Below are 16,635 nucleotides of genomic sequence, written 5' to 3'. Positions count from 1 at the left end.
GTAGTAACACTGCTGGATCAAAGGGTATGCACAGTTTGATAACTTTTTGAGCATAGTTCCAAATTGCTCTCCAGAATGGCTGGATGTGTTCACAATTCCACCAACAATGTATCAATGTCCCTGTTTTCCCACATCCCCTCCAACATTCCACATTATCTTTCCCAGTCATTCTAGCCAATCTGACAGGTGTACAGTGGTATCTCAGAGTTGTCTTAATTTGCATTTCTCTGATTAATAATGACTTGGAGCATATTTTCATATGGCTAGAAATAGTTTCAATTTCTTTGAGAATTGTCTGTTCACATCCTTTGACCATTTATCAATTGGAGAATGGCTTGATTTCTTATAAATTAGAGTCAATTCTCTATATATTTTGGAAATGAGGCCTTTATCAGAACCTGTGACTGTAAAAATGTTTTCCCAGTTTATTGTTTTCCTTCTAATCTTGTCTGCATTAGTTTTGTTTGTACAAAAACTTTTCTTTTTTTTTTAATTTTTTTTTTGCTTTTTTTTTTATTATAACTTTTTATTGACAGAGCCCATGCTTGGGTAATTTTTGTACAAAAACTTTTCAATTTGATATAATCAAAATTTTCTATTTTGTAGTCAATAGTGATCTCTAATTCTTCTTTGGTCATAAATTCCTTCCTCTTCCACAGGTCTGAGAGGTAAACTATCCTATGCTCTTCCAATTTATTTATAATCTCATTCTTTATGCCTAGATCATGATCCCATTTTGACCTTATCTTGGTATACTGTGTTAATGGGTCAATGCCTAGTTTCTGTCATATTAATTTCCAATTTTCTCAGCAATTTTTGTCAAATAATGCATTCTTATCCCAAAAACTGGGGTCTTTGGGTTTGTCAAACACTAGATTATTAAAGTTACTGGCTGTTTTGTCCTTTGAACCTAACCTATTCCATTGATCAACTAGTCTATTTCTTAGCCAATACCAGATGGTTTTGGTAACCACTGCTTTTTAATATAATTTTAGATCTGGTACAGCTAAGCCACCTTCATTTGATTTTTTTTTTCATTAATTCCCTTGAAATTCTTGACCTTTTGTTTGTCCATATGAACTTTGTTGTTATTTTTTCTAGGTCATTAAAATAGTTTTTTGGGAGTTGGTATAGCGCTAAATAAATAGATTAGTTTAGGTAGTATTGTCATCTTTATTATATTTGCTCGCCCAATCCAAGAGCATTTAATATTTTTCCATTTGGTTAGATCAGACTTAATTTACGTGGAAAGTGTTTTTTATTTTTGCTCATAACATTTCTGATTTTCCCTTCTGATTTTCCTAGAATCTAATCTAGGCAGATAGATTCCTAAATATTTTATATAATCAGTAGTTACTTTAAATGGAATTTCTCTTTGTAACTCTAATTGTTGGGTTTGGTAGTGATATAGAAGAATGCTGATGACTTATGTGGGTTTATTTTGTATCCTGCAACTTTGCTAAAGGTGTGGATTGTTTCTAATAACTTTTTAGTAGAATCTCTGGGGTTCTCTAAGTATACCATCATATCATCAGCAAAGAGTGATAATTTGGTTTCCCCATTGCCTATTCTTATTCCTTTAATCTCTTTCTCAACTCTTCTTGCCAAAGCTAGCATTTCTAATACAATATTAAATAGTAACAGTAATAGTGGGCAACCTTGTTTCACTCCTGATCTTATCGGGAATGGTTGCAGTTTGTCCCCATTACATTACTGATGGTTTTAAATAGATGCTATTGATTATTTTAAGGAAAAGTCCATTTATTCCTATACTCTCAAGTGTTTTTAATAGGAATGCATGTTGAATTTTATCAAATGCTTTTTCTGCATCTATTGAGATGATCATATGGTTTTTGTTAATTTGATTATTAATATGGCTAATTATACTGATAGTTTCCCTAATATTGAACCAGCCCTGCATTCCTGGTATAAATCCTACTTGATCATGGTGTATTATCCTGGGGATGGTTTTCTGTAGTCTTTTTGCTAATATCTTATTTAAGATTTTAGCATCAATATTCATTAGGGAGATTGGTCTATAATTTTCTTTCTCTGTTTTCAACCTACCTGGTTTAGGTATCAGTACCATGTCTGGGTCATAAAAGGAATTTAGTAATACTCCTTCATTCCCTATTTTTTCAAATAGTTTATAAAGCACTGGGGCTAATTGTTCTTTGAATGTTTCATAGAATTCGCATGTAAATCCATCTGGTCCTGGGGATTTTTTTTTTTTTTTTTTTTAGGGAATTGATCAATAGCTTGTTCTATTTCTTTTTTCTGAAATGGGACTATTTAAGCAATTTACTCCCTCCTCTGTTAATCTGGGAAGCCTATATTTTTGGAGGTAGTCATCCATTTTGCTTAGGTTACCAAATTTATTGGCATAAAGTTGGGCAAAGTAACCCCTTAACAAAATATCTTTTAAAAGCTAACAAAAGAGAAAAAATATTGTCTGTGCTATATTTGGTATCAGTGGAGACCAAGATTCAAATTTCACTCTCTAACACTATCTGAATAACTCTGGACAACTTATTTACCCTCTTGAACTTATTTACAGGAAGATAAAATATCTACAGTATTTACTTCCAAGGGGTGTTTTGAGAACAAAATGAGATAATTAGTATAAGGTACTTACTAAGTGTGAACAGGCTATAGACATGTTTTCTATTATTAAAATATGACTGCCACTCTGTGGGAATGTGTCAACAAAGGTGTAAATATGTCTGATAGAAATGACAACACCAGCTTAGTTCCCATGATGAAATAGCAAATAGATACTTTTTTTCTGACTCAGGTTGTTTTACTTAAAAAGCTAATCAATGACTTGCCTGTGCATTAAACAACAACAACAATAACAAACAAACAAAATCTACAATGTTGAACTTGCAGATAATTGATCCTAACAAAAATTAATAATAATATAATGAACAGTATAAATAGAAAGGAAATGTATAAGCATAATAAAGTTCCTATAATAGTGGTGGGAATCCTAACCCTATTACTTTGCACATTATTAATGAATTTAGGGAGTCTGATATAGCATCTTCTCTACAAATTCTCTACAAATATTGAATAGAACTATTATTTAAGTTTAGATAATTAAAACATGATAAATAGATTACAGATTTATTTCTGGAAGGTAGAACAATTTCCTTATTTTATATAGGTGCAAACTGAGACTTAGAAAAAATAAGTGACTTGCTCAAATTCACAAAATGGCAGACTTTGGACTTGGATCATAGGAAAGAAAGATAATTTTTCAGAGGGACAATTGAGAGAGGACTTATATGAAAAATGACCATTTGAACTGACTGTTAAATGGTAAGTACAATTTCAAAGATATCTTTTGTATGGTGATCTCAATATTATTCAGAAAGCTAGAAATGAAGTACTGTGGTTGGAATAATGTGAGTTAGAGGAACAATTGAAACTCAAAAAAGTTGAAAGTCATTTGAAACAACTACTAACAAAAAGCTGAGAAATCAATGAAATGAACAAGAGAATTGACGCGTAGCAATGGGGAGTTATTTTACATTAAATGGCAAGATTCTGTAGCAGGCTAAGTAAACTAATGTATATCTTTCTACAATAAGTTGTGAACTCTAGAAGGAGAAGCAGAAGTATATTATGAAGGTAATTCAGACTTTAAAATTTACACTGTTCATGGGGCTTTGAGATCAAGGGATAAGGCCATTCATTAGTGAATAGATAAACATGAGGAAGCCAGAAAAATAATGAAATCAATAAAGAGGGAAGGATTCAATGATTATAAATTAAGATATGTGTGTGGAAAAACAGGCTTTAAAATTCAGGTTTTAAGTTAATTAAATGTATAGAAAGAGGTTGAGAATTCTCAATTCAAAACCTTACTAGCAAATAAAATTTGGCAAAATGAATGGTTTAGGAAAAAATGGAGTGAAATAGTCATAAACCTTATACTATGTCTTAGAATTATTTTTTTAAAGCTTTATTATTTAGTACTTTATTAACCAAAACGTTCTGAAATTAGAGGAACTTAAGAGATGGAAGGGATTTTAGATAGAATCTTTTTTTTTTTTTTTTTTTTTTTTTTTTTATTTTATTTAATAATAACTTCGCATTGACAGAATCCATGCCAGGATAATTTCTACACGACATTATCCCTTGCAATCACTTATGTTTCGTTTTTTCCCCCTCCCTCCCTCCTCCCCCCCCCCAGGATGGCAAGCAGTCCTATATATGCTAAACATGTTGCAGTATATCCTAGATACAATACATATTTGCAGAACCAAACAGTTCTCTTGTTGCACAGGGAGAATTGGATTCAGAAGGTAAAAATAACTCGGGAAGAAAATCAAAAATGCAAATAGTTCACATTCATTTCCCAGTATTCCTTCTTTGGGTGTAGCTGTTTCTGTCCATCATTTCTCCAATGAAACTCAGTTAAGTCTCTTTGTCAGAGAAATCCACTTCCATCAGAATACATCCTCATACAATATCGTTGTCGAAGTGTATAATGATCTCCTGGTTCTGCTCATCTCACTTAGCATCAGTCCATGTAGGTCTCTCCAAGCCTCTCTGTATTCATCCTGCTGGTCATTCCTTACAGAGCAATAATATTCCATAACATTCATATACCACAATTTACCCAGCCATTCTCCAATTGATGGGCATCCATTCATTTTCCAGTTTCTAGCCACTACAAACAGGGCTGCTACAAACATTTTGGCACATACAGGTCCCCTTCCCTTTTTTAGTATCTCTTTGGGGTATAAGCCCAATAGAAACACTGTTGGATCAAAGGGTATGCACAGTTTGATAACTTTTTGGGCATAATTCCAGATCGCTCTCCAGAATGGCTGGATTCGTTCACAACTCCACCAACAATGCATCAATGTCCCCGTTTTCCCGCATCCCCTCCAACATTCATCATTGTTTTTTCCTGTCATCTTAGCCAATCTGACAGGAGTGTAGTGATATCTCAGAGTTGTCTTAATTTGCATTTCTCTGATCAATAGTGATTTGGAACACTCTTTCATGTGAGTGGTAATAGTTTCAATTTCTTCATCTGAAAATTGTCTGTTCATATCCTTTGACCATTTATCAATTGGAGAATGGCTTGATTTTTTATAAATTTGAGTCAGTTCTCTATATATTTTGGAAATGAGGCCTTTATCAGAACCTTTAATTGTAAAGATGTTTTCCCAGTTAGTTACTTCCCTACTAATCTTGTTTGCATTCGTTCTGTTTGTACAAAGGCTTTTTAATTTGATATAATCAAAATTTTCTATTTTGTGATTGGTAATGGTCTCTAGTTCATCTTTGGTCACAAATTTCTTTCTCCTCCACAAGTCTGAGAGATAAACTATCCTATGTTCCTCTAATTTATTTATAATCTCGTTCTTTATGCCTAGGTCATGGACCCATTTTGATCTTATCTTGGTATGTGGTGTTAAGTGTGGGTCCTTGCCTAATTTCTGCCATACTAATTTCCAGTTATCCCAGCAGTTTTTATCAAATAATGAAATCTTATCCCAAAATTTAGAATCTTTGGGTTTGTCAAACACTAGATTGCTATAGTTGACTATTCTGTCTTGTGAACCTAACCTTTTCCACTGATCAACTAATCTATTTCTAAGCCAATACCAGATGGTTTTGGTGACTGCTGCTTTATAATATAATTTTAGATCAGGTACAGCTAGACCACCTTCATTTGATTTTTTTTTATTAATTCCCTTGAGATTCTCGACTTTTTATTGTTCCATATGAATTTTGTTGTTATTTTTTCTAAATCATTAAAATATTTTCTTGGAAGTCTGATTGGTATAGCACTAAATAAATAGATTAGTTTAGGGAGTATTGTCATCTTTATTATATTTGCTCGGCCTATCCAAGAGCACTTAATATTTTTCCAATTATTTAAGTCTGACTTTATTTGTGTGAAAACTTTTTTGTAATTTTGCTCATATAATTCCTGACTTTCCTTTGGTAGGTAGATTCCCAAATATTTTATGCTATCAACAGTTATTTTGAATGGAATTTCTCTTTGTATCTCTTGCTCTTGGATTTTGTTGGTGGTGTATAAGAATGCTGAGGATTTATGGGGATTTATTTTGTATCCTGCTACTTTGCTAAAATTATGAATTATTTCTAATAACTTTTTAGTAGAATCTCTGGGGTTTTCTAGGTATACCATCATATCATCTGCAAAGAGTGATAGTTTGGTTTCCTCATTGCCTACTCTAATTCCTTTAATCTCTTTCTCGACTCTTATTGCAGAGGCCAGTGTTTCTAATACAATATTGAATAATAATGGTGATAGTGGGCAACCTTGCTTCACTCCAGATCTTACCGGGAAAGGTTCCAGTTTTTCCCCATTGCATATGATGCTTACTGAAGGTTTAAAATATATGCTCCTAACTATTTTAAGGAAAAGTCCTTTTATTCCTATGCTCTCAAGTGTTTTTATTAGGAATGGCTGTTGGATTTTATCAAATGCTTTTTCTGCATCTATTGAAATGATCATATGGTTTTTGTTTGGTTGGTTGTTGATATAGTCAATTATGTTAATAGTTTTCCTAATATTGAACCAGCCCTGCATTCCTGGTATAAATCCTACTTGGTCATAGTGTATTATCCTGGGGATGATTTTCTGTAATCTTTTTGCTAATATTTTATTTAAGATTTTAGCATCAATATTCATTAGGGAGATTGGTCTATAATTTTCTTTCTCTGTTTTCAGCCTACCTGGTTTAGGTATCAGTACCATATCTGTGTCATAAAAGGAGTTTGGTAGGACTCCTTCAATCCCTACTTCTTCAAATAGTTTATTTAGCATTGGAGTTAATTGATCTTTAAATGTTTGATAGAATTCAGATGTAAATCCATCTGGTCCTGGGGTTTTTTTCTTAGGGAGTTGATTGATAGTTTGTTCTATTTCTTTTTCTGAGATAGGAGTGTTTAGGATATTTACTTCTTCCTCTGTTAGTTTAGGTAAGCTATATTTTTGGAGGTATTCTTCTATTTCATTTAAGTTGTCGAATTTATTGGCGTAAAGTTGGGCAAAGTAACTCCTAATTATTGCTCTAATTTCCTCTTCGTTAGTGGTGAGTTCTCCCTTTTCATTTTTAAGACTAACAATTTGATTTTCCTCTTTCCTTTTTTTAATCAGATTTACTAAGGGTTTGTCTATTTTGTTGGTTTTTTCATAGAACCAACTCTTAGTTTTATTAATCAATTCAATAGTTTTTTTACTTTCAATTTTATTGATCTCTCCTTTTATTTTTTGAATTTCAAGTTTAGTGTTTGATTGGGGGTTTTTAATTTGTTCCTTTTCTAGCATTTTTAGTTGCAAGCCCAATTCATTGACCTTCTCTTTCTCTATTTTATACAAATAGGCCTCTAGAGATATGAGATTTCCCCTTATTACCGCTTTGGCTGCATCCCATACATTTTGGTATGATGTCTCATTATTATCATTTTCTTGGATGAAGTTATTAATTATGTCTATAATTTGCTGTTTCACCCAATCATTCTTTAGTATGAGATTATTTAGTTTCCAATTATTTTTTGGTCTACTTTCCTGTGGCTTTTTATTGAATGTAATTTTCAATGCATCATGGTCTGAAAAGGATGCATTCACTATTTCTGCCTTACTGCATTTGAGTTTGAGGTTTTTATGTCCTAATATATGATCAATTTTTGTATAAGTTCCATGAACTGCTGAAAAGAAGGTGTACTCCTTTCTGTCCCCATTACATTTTCTCCAGAGATCTATCATATCTAATTTTTCTAGTATTCTATTTATCTCTTTGACTTCTTTCTTATTTATTTTGTGGTTTGATTTATCTAATTCTGAGAGTGCAAGGTTGAGATCTCCCACTATTATAGTTTTACTGTCTATTTCTTCTTGCAGCTCTCTTAATTTCTCTTTTAGGAATTTAGATGCTACACTACTTGGTGCATATATATTTAATATAGATACTTCTTCATTATTCATTCTACCCTTTAGCAAGATATAGTGCCCTTCCTTATCTCTTTTGATTAGATCAATTTTTGCTTTAGCTTGATCTGAGATCAGGATGGCTACCCCTGCTTTTTTGGCTTCACCTGAAGCATAGTAGATTTTGCTCCAACCTTTTACCTTTAACCTGCATGTATCACCCCGCTTCAGGTGTGTTTCCTGTATACAACATATTGTAGGATTCTGGCTTTTAATCCATTCTGCTAACCGCTTCCTCTTTATAGAGGAGTTTACCCCGTTCACATTTATGGTTAAAATGACCAATTCTGTATTACTTGCCATCTTGTTAACCCCGGTTTATGCTTTTCTCCCTTCTTACTCCCTTACCCCCTCCCTTACCCCCCTTCCCAGTATTAAGCTTGTGAGCTCCCCTTGCTTCTCACAGCCCTCCCTTTTTCAGTATCCCTCCCCCCCCTTAGAGTTCCCCCCCCCAACTTACCTCTTTCCCTCCCAGTTACCGTATTCCCTTCCACTTAGCTTATTCCTTCCTTTTTCACTTTTCCCTTCTCACTTTTCAATGAGGTGGGAGAAGTTTCACCATAGATTGAATATGTCTAAAATTCTTCTCTTACTGCCAATTCTGAAAGCAGTAAAATACTCACTATTTTCATTCCTCTCCATTCTTTCTCTCAGATTTACTAGGTTTTCTTTGCCTCTTCATGAAATGTAGTACCCCCACTTTCCCTTTTTTCTAGTACAATGTCCTTTCCACACCTAGTTTCTAGAACAAGGTATACATGTATTCTTTATACATCTTTACAGCCGAAATATAGTTCCCAAGATTAATCTTTACCTTTTTAGATTTCTCTTGAGTTCTGTGCTTGTAGATCAAATTTTTTGTTAAGTTCTGGCTTTTTCATCAGAAATAGATGAAATTCGCTTATTTCGTTGAATGTCCATCTTCTTCCCTGGAAAAAGATGCTCAATCTCGCTGGGTAAGTTATTTTTGGTTGCATACCAAGTTCCTTAGCCTTTCGGAATATCATATTCCAGGCCCTTCGATCCTTTACTGTGGATGCTGCCAGATCCTGGGTGATCCTTATTGTGGCTCCTTGATACTTGAATTGGGTTTTTCTAGCCGCTTGCAGTATTTTTTCCTTTGCCTGAGGGTTCTGGCATTTGGCCACTATATTCCTTGGTGTTTTGATTTTAGGATCCCTTTCAGTAGGGGATCGATGAATTCTTTCAATGTCTATTTTACCTTCTGTTTCTATGACTTCTGGGCAGTTCTCTTTGATAATTTCCTGGAAGATAGTGTTCAGGCTTTTTTTTTCATCATACTTTTCTGGAAGTCCGATGATTCTCAGGTTGTCTCTCCTGGATCTGTTTTCCAGGTCTGTTGTCTTCCCCAGAAGGTATTTCACATCCTTTTCCATTGTTTGATTTTTTTGGATTTGCTTGACTGATTCTTCTTGTCTCCTCGAGTCATTCATTTCCAATTGTTCGACCCTGATTTTCAGTGAGGTATTTTCTTCACTCACTTTTTTAAGATCTTTTTCTAATTGTCCAATTGAGTTCTTTTGTTCTGTGGAATTTTTTTCCATTTCGCCAATTTTGTTTTTTAGAGAGCTGTTTTCTGTTTCCAGTTCACTAATCCTATTTTTCAAGGATTTGGTTTCTTTATCCACTCTCTCTTTAACTGACTTCTCCAGGCTCTTTTGCCAAGCCTCCCTCTCCTTTTGCAGAGCCTTCCTCTCCTTTTCCCATTTTTCTTCTAGCTCCCTTGTGAGAGCCTTTTTAATTTCCTCCATGAGATTCATCTGTGCTGAGGGACATAAGGTCTCTTCCTTCGGGGATTCACCTGGGGACTGTTTGTTTTTAGTCTCCTCAGGGTTTGGAGTCTGCTCTTTATCTGTATAAAAGCTGTCCAGGGTTAAATTCTTTTTCAGTTTCTTGCTCATTCTGTCTATTTATCAAAGACAAACTATCAAAGAAACAGAAGGAAAAAAAAAACCCTTGAATGGAGGCTGCTTTCTTTGGGGGAGGGGCAGGGTATTCGTGAGGCACAGGTCCTACTGTGCTATGGCGCCTGCGCGCTGAGATCCGAGCGCTCTGAGATCCGAGCGGGCTAAGACACTGTGGGGGAGGGGTGGCCAGGTCCCGAGAGACTCCAGCTGTTTGGGATTGTATTCTTCACCCCCGGTGTTTTTAGCTTCTCTGCTGGGCTGCTGACTTGCTCCTATAGCAAAGCTCTCACCGCAGAGACGGCTGCGATGGCGTCCTACCCCCTCTCCGCTCCACCCGGTTCTGAACTGCTATCTGTGCTCTGGTTGCCGCTGCTGCCCGCAGACTGCTTCCAAATACCGTCCCCGCCCTCGCGCAAAAACAGACCTTTCTTGACGAGTCTCAAGGATGGTTTCTCTTGGTAAGTAATTGTATGGTTTTTTTTCAGTCGAGCATTAATTCAGAGGCATGAAATGAAATGAATAGTGAGAGAAAAACACGGAGATTACACAGAAGTGTATTTCCTCTCCGCCATCTTGCGATTTTAGATAGAATCTAATCAACCACTATAATCAACCATATCCCACTATACAGTTCAGGATACTGAAATCTAAAAGGATTAAATTTCAAGGTCACAAAGTGTAATGGGCTGAGGCTTGAGTTGATGCACTGAGGTCCCAAGCACATGAGGCTAAATAGTAATTGGACCATACTCTATTAATATATAAGCTTGGAGAAAGAATGGCCCTCGCCCACTCTTTGTGCAAGCCCTGATGTGTTGTATAGGAAATGACGATTTTGGTGGGTGAAGGCAGGGGAGTGGAAAAGGAAGGGGAAGGAGAGACTTTTGGCATTGCCATTGCAACGTTTGCTCAGCTCAGATCTCTCTCTGTTAGCTGGCTTCCTGTCGCAACTGCCCATATTGCTATCGCAATCTTTCTTGCCTATATTTGCTATCGCAATCCTTATTCATCTCTTCACTTCAATAACTATTGAAGATTTTTCCCTTAACCTGAATTCCTGACTCCAGCTGATTTTAAATACGCAGTCATTACAACAAAGAAGCAATATGTGTTTTACAAAAATATAAACCTAGATTCAGTGACTCTAAATCAAGATCTTTTTCCAGGATACAAACTACTTGGAATGAAATGAGTGAGGGATGGATTAAAATAGAGAGAAAGAGGAAAGAGAAAGAGAAAGGGATCAAATGGTGAAAGAAAAAATGCAGTCCGGAAGCGTATCAATTGATGATGATTATGATGATAATGATGACGATGATGATATGGTATTTGGAAAAGGGTCACATCTGCTCTATACAAAATAAATAGTGTTTTATAACATTTCCCATTATTTTATTTACTAGTCTCAGAGTAAGAAAGAAAGAGAAGCCTAAAACTATAGGTTTTGTTTTTTCTTTTTTTCAAAAAATGGATACTCTTTAGTCCATCCAGCATTAATTTAGAAAAATGTTTCATTTTATTTACTTCTGAAGCTGAAAGTAATTTTGAAATAGTGCACATGTAGTTTTATTAAATTGATGAAGTTAGAGGCAGCTAGGTGGCACAGAGTACCAATCCAGAAGTCAGAAGGCCTGGAGTTCAAATTTGGCCTCAAACACTTACCACCCCGTGCCTCAGCAAAATAAATAAATAAATAAATAAAATAATAATTGAGGAAGCTATTATCGTACAGTAATATTATTACTATATTACTAAAATGAAATGTCACCATATAGACATAGATGAAGAGATAGAAAACTAGGTCAGATCTATACATACATACTTACATAGATATAAAAAGAAGGAAAATTCAAATTGTTTGGTTTAGTCTTGTTCCTGACTTCATATATAAGCTTGTTAAGAACCATGTATTTCTATTTCAATTATTCTCCAAAATGAAATGACAATTGTACCAGATTGACCAGATGGGATTGCTTTACATTCTAGGTCTATGATTCTATAGCGTATGACTACTCATAGCTCTAGTACTTATGTATTCTGCTCTTCTACATTCTCTTCTACAGATTTAAAATTTTCATGATGTTGATGAGATAATAAGGGTTGGAGGGATGTAAGACAGGTGTTTCTTATTTGTTCTTTCCTTTCTAAATCCCATTGTGTCCACAAAAATCTTAAAACAAAAAAGAGGCTTTTAGAAACTTGAGACATTCTTAAGTATTTCTAATATAAGTAAATTATTCTTAGCAACTTTTTTTCATTCACTTTTTTTTATAGAGGGCTGGAACTATGCACTGAAGTCAGGACTGCCCAGCACTTGAGGCTAATTTCTATGTGCATAAGCTTGGAAAATGGTCCATTCCACTATCCGTACTGGCTCAATGATTGGTGTATAGAGGATTGTAGGAGGGACTAGGGGGTGGAGTAAAACTAGCCAGGGACACACACTGGGAGGTAGAGGAAGGGGAAGGTGGTCTACAAGATTCTGGTTCCATTCTGTTCAATCCTGCTTCTGGGGACCAAGAATAAAGACAGACTTTTGCTTATCCTGACTCTGGCTAATTCTGGGGTGTTCTGGGTGCGATCGCAGTCGTTACACCTTTTTATGCAGAAATAAACTTTTTTATACTGTCAGGTCCTATGCCAATTTAATAAACCAGCATTCACACTGACCTTAGGAGAGTTTCTTCATTATACTTCTCCAAATACAAAAGGTAACTAAATGGGCCTACAAGAGGAAATATTAATGATAGAAAACTATTTAGTATATTTGGAAAAAAGCTCAATACCTTTGATTTGCAGTTTAAGTAAAGAGTCAAAGTACTTTAGGGTGTAATCAGTCTTTATTTATCATTCTATCATTTTATATATCTATATTCAGGAAAGAAAAATGATGACTTGTTCCTTAAATCCATTACATTCCCACCATTCTGGGAATGTGATAGATCCAGTTGTAATGTTGGCTTAAATAATAGTTTTATGGAGTTAAATAAACATAGAAAGCAGATATTTAATTTCTAACACAAAACCTCTGCTGATTTGAATACTGATCATTACAAAGTAAGCTCCTTGAGGAGGGACAGTTTCATTTTCGTGTTCATATTGCCTTCTTTAGTACAGTATAGTACCAAAGCATAGATAGATGCTTTAAAATGTCTAATCACTTATTGATTAATGACATTGAAGAACTTTAAAAATTAAATTTTCTAGTGACAATGTCTCTAAACTCTCATTTTCTAAGAAACCAAAAGAAATTTTTAAAAAGAGGCACCAATTTTCCCTTAGAGGTGAAACACACTAAAGAATGTTTTGCCTATAAATCATAGGATGATTGTGTGTGTGTGTGTGTGTGTGTGTGTGTGTGTGTGTGTGTGTGTATAATCACATTTCATATCCTGGAGGTTCAATAAATAAATTCTGGTTTTATAAAATGAAAAAAGTTAGAATCTTGGGACTACAAAGGACTTTATACTACTCTAATTTAAATCAAAACAACCCCCTTTCCATACTAGTATCTAGTCATTCAGATATCTCTAATAGATCTCTTATCAAGGGGGTGCCATTATTTCTCCAGACAGTCTGTTTTACTTTTGTATAATAGTGTTTATTAGGAAATCCTTTCTTACATGAATTCTAAGTTCATTTTTTTCAATTTCTATCCAATGATCTTCTATACTTTGGGACAAAGAGCAATTCTTTAAATATGTGATATTAATGCCATATTCACTTTGAGTTTTTTTCTTCTTAAGCAGAAACATCCAGAAGTTACTGTTTTTGCTTTTCTTCTTTCCTGTTTGACCATTCCTGAAGATTCTTCATCTTGGTCATGCCCAGTAGTTATGTGTAACCCCTACTTCCTGGCCCCCAACTCCCACCAAGCTTCTACCTTGAGCTCTCTTCATTTGTTTACCTTTCATGTCATTTCACTTGTTCATCTCAATTCTCAAGAGATTGTCATCTGTATTTTATTAATTCTTGGATTTATGTTTTAGCTGTAATTTTTCCTGAATTTCAGTCCAACATCACTTTGTTGGACATTTTGAACTGAATATTCTGTAGACATATCAATCTCAACATTTCTAAAATACAACATTATTACCCACCCCAGCCCCAAACCTCTCCTTTCCTAAACTTCTTTATTATTATTGATCACAAGTCTAAACACCCAATCATTCTCACTTAGAACTTTGGTATCATTCATGACTCCTCACTTGCATTTGCTACACATATGCAATCCATAGTCAAATACTGTCCTTTCTATCTTTAAAACAGCTCTTGTGTCGTCATTTTCTTTCTATTCACATAGTGATCACTCTGATTTACCCACTCTCATTACTTTTTGATTGAACTATCACAATGGCTTTGGAATTGCCCTTCCTGTCTTAATTCTCTTCCACCTACAATCCAAAGTTGCCAAAGTAATTTTTATAAAGCAAAATTTGACATGTTGTCCTTTTCCCATTAAACTTAAGTGGCTTCCTAGTAACTCTAGGATCAAATACAAACTTCTCTATTTGATGTTTAAAATTTTTCATAAATTGGCCTGTTCTTTCTCCCAGCTACCCTGTACTATTTGCTGTTCCTCACAAAAGTAATTACATTTCATTACTCTGTTTCTGTGCCAATGCGTAGGATGCTCTCACTCTTCATCTTAATCACGTAAGTGTTCATGGTTTCCTTCAAGGCCATCTTCTGCAGGAAGTGTTCTCAGTCTGCTCTGCTACCAGTGCCTTATCCTCTGTGATTACTTTCCATGTGTTCTGAATATATCTTGTATTTACCTATTTACATCTCTTCCTTATTAAAATGTACACTCAGTAAGTTCAAAGTCCATTTTGTTTTTCCTTTCTTTGCATGTAGAGTTTAGCATAGTGGCTGGTCCATAGTACAAAAAATTTAAATATCTTTTTTGACTGATTCTCATATGACATGAATTCAGGTTCCCTCATCATGCTTGCTGCCTTTCTCTGGGTACTTTGCCACTTATTAATGTCCATGCAAAAAATATGACAGGCAGAACTGAATAGAATATGCAGATGATTTGACTTAAATAGATTTTACAATGCTATCACCTCCCTACTCCTTGGCACTATTCCTTTTTTTTAAAGAATCTTAACATTGCATTAGCTCTCCTGATCTGTCATATCACATTGTTGACTTTATATTTATTCTTTGTTAAATTACATTTTGTAAAATTTAGCCCAATATTCTGGCCTGCCAATATACTCTCTCTCTCTCTCTCTCTCTCTCTCTCTCTCTCTCTCTCTCTCTCTCTCTCTCTCTCTCTCTCTCTCTCTCTCTTTCTTTTTAACATTTAGTATAGTCCAATGTAGTAGCAAATCCTCTCAGTTTTTAGTTGAAAATGATAAATAAAAATGATTTACATCTTTATCCAAATTATGGGTAAAGATGCTAAACAGCACAATGCAAAACATAACTCTTAGTTGAATACTATAGGAGATTCCTTCCAACATGACATCAGAGAATTAGAAAGAACTCTTAGGTTACTATATTGAATTTATTTAATCATATTATTGTCTAATGACTAATAGAAAATGCTTTGCTAAAATCAGGTTAAAATATATTGATGGACTTCCCCTTCCCTCTACCAGGTAAATTTTTCCAAAAAAAGGAAATAAGTTTGTTATGAAATTACTTGTTCTCAATTAAATAAACATGTTAACTCTTTGTAATGATTACACTTCCTTTCCTAGATGTTCACTGATTATCCCTTTAAAATTCATTTTAGACTTTTTCTTAGAAATAAAGTTCAATGGCTTATAGTTATTAGACTCTATTACGTTCATTTTTTTTAAAAAATGGGACAATATGGGGGCCACTAGGTGGCTCAGAGGATAGAGCACCAGCCCTGAGGTCAGGAGGACCTGAGTTCAAATCTGATCTCAGACATTTAAAACTTCCTAGCTGTGTGACTCTAGGCAAGTCATTTAACCCCAATTGCCTCAGGAAAAAAAAAAGAAAGGATAATAGTATTCTTTTTTTAATCATGTGGCACCTGATCTATCCTCCATTTTATGAACAATTCTTCTACATCATCATAGTTTTATGAAGAGAGGGTCATATCTTTGATCTTGATATCACCTATGAGTATTCTACTTCCATGTTCATGAAGTATGAAATTCTTTTATTTGATCACACCCTCTAGTTACTATTTCTCTGCTTTAGAATTTTAAGTCATGCTCTTTGTTCCCATTGTGACATCCAATCCCTCCACTACTAAATTCTTTCTTAGATTATCACTTTTGCACATTTTCTATCCTTTTCCATTTCCCATTTTGACCTTGCTAAACTAATTCATCTTTACATTTGTGCTTTTTTCTAGGATAGCTTGCCTTGTTATCCTACTGAAGATCCCATCTTTATAAACCTTAGCATTTGATTACTCCTATCACCCACTATGTTGCTCCAATTGGTCTAAAAAGAAAATCAGAAAACCATACCCAATGAGTCCACTACAAATTTATGTTTCATAAACTCAAATGTGCTTGGTCTTAACTGCAAAAAGGCAATCATTTTAACACCAATTTTTCCAATTTTTTAAATCCTTCCTCCAGCCTCCCATAACTTCCCACATGCCACATTTTTCAAGTCATTACCTTGCTTCATATTTCACTTCAAAAAATTGAAGCTATCATATATTATTTCACTTAGTGATCTCGTTATCTCCCATGGATGGATCAAATCTTGTAGTCTTAATCTCTCCCAACT

The sequence above is a fragment of the Antechinus flavipes genome, chromosome 6 (genome assembly GCF_016432865.1).
Source record: "Antechinus flavipes isolate AdamAnt ecotype Samford, QLD, Australia chromosome 6, AdamAnt_v2, whole genome shotgun sequence".
In the NCBI taxonomy this organism is placed as follows: Eukaryota; Metazoa; Chordata; class Mammalia; order Dasyuromorphia; family Dasyuridae; genus Antechinus; species Antechinus flavipes.
The sequence above is the reverse complement of the archived record's forward strand: the minus strand, read 5'-3'. Positions refer to the sequence as shown.